Source organism: Mandrillus leucophaeus, unplaced genomic scaffold, assembly GCF_000951045.1.
Source record: "Mandrillus leucophaeus isolate KB7577 unplaced genomic scaffold, Mleu.le_1.0 Scaffold1037, whole genome shotgun sequence".
In the NCBI taxonomy this organism is placed as follows: domain Eukaryota; kingdom Metazoa; phylum Chordata; class Mammalia; order Primates; family Cercopithecidae; genus Mandrillus; species Mandrillus leucophaeus.
In genome coordinates this window covers 522,007-524,267 of record NW_012098510.1, presented here as the reverse complement: position 1 = coordinate 524,267, position 2,261 = coordinate 522,007, and positions in this window count along the sequence as shown.

Genomic DNA, 2,261 nt, shown 5'->3' with positions numbered 1-2,261 from the left:
CAGGCCTCCTTAAGCTGTGGTGGGCTCCACCCAGTTGGAGCTTCCTGGAGGCTTTGTTTACCTACTTAAGTCTCAGCAATGGCGGGCGCCCCTCCCCCAGCCTCGCTGCTGTCTTGCGGTTAGATCTCAGACTGCTGTGCTAGCAATGAGGGAGGCTCCATGGGTGTTGGACCCTCCTGGCCAGGTGCAGAATATAATCTCCTGGTGTGCCCTTTGCTAAGATCCTTGGTAAAGTGCAGTATTAGGGTGAGAGTTACCCGATTTTCCAGGTGTTGTGTGTCTCAGTTTCTAAAGGGATTCCCTTCCCCCTTGTGCTTCCCAGGCGAGGCAATGCCTCGCCCTGCTTCAGCTCTCAGTGGTCGGGCTGCACTAGCTGACCAGCACCGATTGTCCGGCACTCCCCAGTGAGATGAACCCGGTACCTCAGTTGAAAATGCAGAAATCACCCATCTTCTGTGTCTCTCACGCTGGGAGCTGGAGGCTGGAGCTGTTCCTATTCAGCCATCTTGCTCCTCACTCCTAATTATTGTTTTATAGATAAATAAAAGGAGGCTTATGATGCTAAATGTTTGATAAAAGTCAAATCAGTATTATATGGCTGATCAGTGATTCAAATGCTGGTCACTGAATCAAAGTTTTTTCTCTTTTATTTCTGAAACATATTGCAAATGATTCTGAAAATATATTCATAAAACAGTTTCCAGGATGAAGTGGAAAAATTAGGCCATAAAATGTGATCTATATAAATCACTGTTCTTTATCAAAGAGCTGACTTCCTGTAAGTTCAGTACAAAGATCGTAATATCCTCCGCTACAGGGAAACATACATGAAAATAAGTCCCAACATTCTAAACTTTTCACCCACTAGATGTTCAAGGTCAGGAAGCAAAACTAGTTGGACAGCGTTTGTTGTTGTTCTTGATCTTTGTGTATTTAATTACTTGTGGACAGCCTAGAAAAAGTGAAAGAAACTTCTCCTCCCCACTCTCAGCAAGGGATGTGCAATTATTTTTTAGGTCTACATAATATTGGCTATTGAATGTTTGCTTTTTAAAGGATTGATCTAGTTTTTCTAAAGAAGGCCTGGACAGTTTGAGTTATTCCATCTCCTATCAATGAAGTGCTGAGGACCTACAAGTGATTTGCATTCTAGTCTTAGCTAGTTTTTAACCACTCAGGTGTTAGTGTGTGAAGAAATAGACACCAGGGAATTTGGTATCCCCATCAGAAAAGTAGGAGTTAATGGCACTACTGATAATAGTAACTGGTAACTGATGTTTATTGAATGCTTAGCATATTCTAAGTTTGTTTGTTTTTTTTTGTTTTTTTTGTTTTTTTTGAGATGGAGTCTTGTCCTGTCACTAGAGTGCAATGGCATGATCTCAGCTCACTGCAACCTCTGCCTCCCAGGTTCAAGTGATTCTTCTGCCTGAGCCTCCCGAGTAGCTGGGATTACAGGCGTGCGCTACCACACCCAGCTAATTTTTTGTATCTTTAGTAGAGACAAGGTTTCACCATGTTGGCCAGGCTGGCCTCGAACTCCTGACCTCGTGATCTGCCTGCCTCAGCCTCCTAAAGTGCTGGGATTACAGGCATGAGCCACCATGCCTGGCCTCTAAATTTTTATTCATATGAATTTTTATCATCTCTCTCAACAAATAGTCATGAGATACATAATATAATTATACATATTCCCATTTGACAGAGATGAAACTGAGGCACAGAGAGTTTAAATAACTTGCCTAAGGCCACACAGCTAGTAAGTGATGAAGCTGGGATTTGAACTCTGGCAGTTAGACCCTAAGACCAGAATGTTGAACCACTACTCCCATTTGAACAGTGGATGTGGTTTTGTAAAATCATTCATCTCTTGTTTCTAACTTATCCTTGGCACCAGTCAGGGTTCTGTCAGGAAAACAAGCTGCTCTATGAATTCCAAATATGAATGGTGTAAAAAGGGAATTAGAAGTTTATAATCCATTGAAAAGGTTATATATGGAAACAAAGGCAAGAACTCCGTGGCCGATTTACGTTCAGTAGAGAAGCTGGCCATTTTCAAGAGCACACCTAGAAGCTGCTGTGAGTCTCAAGAACTTCTAGGACACTCTTGTCAGGCACCTCTGTCTGCAAAGTTGGCTGGAGAACCTCTGAAGTAACTGCCCTCACCTGCTTCTGTAGCCAGCAGCCACGAAGAAGGTGTCTGGTTGAAGCTTGCCTGAAAGCTAATTAGACCCTCAAGTCTGTTGCCTGCCCATCCATCT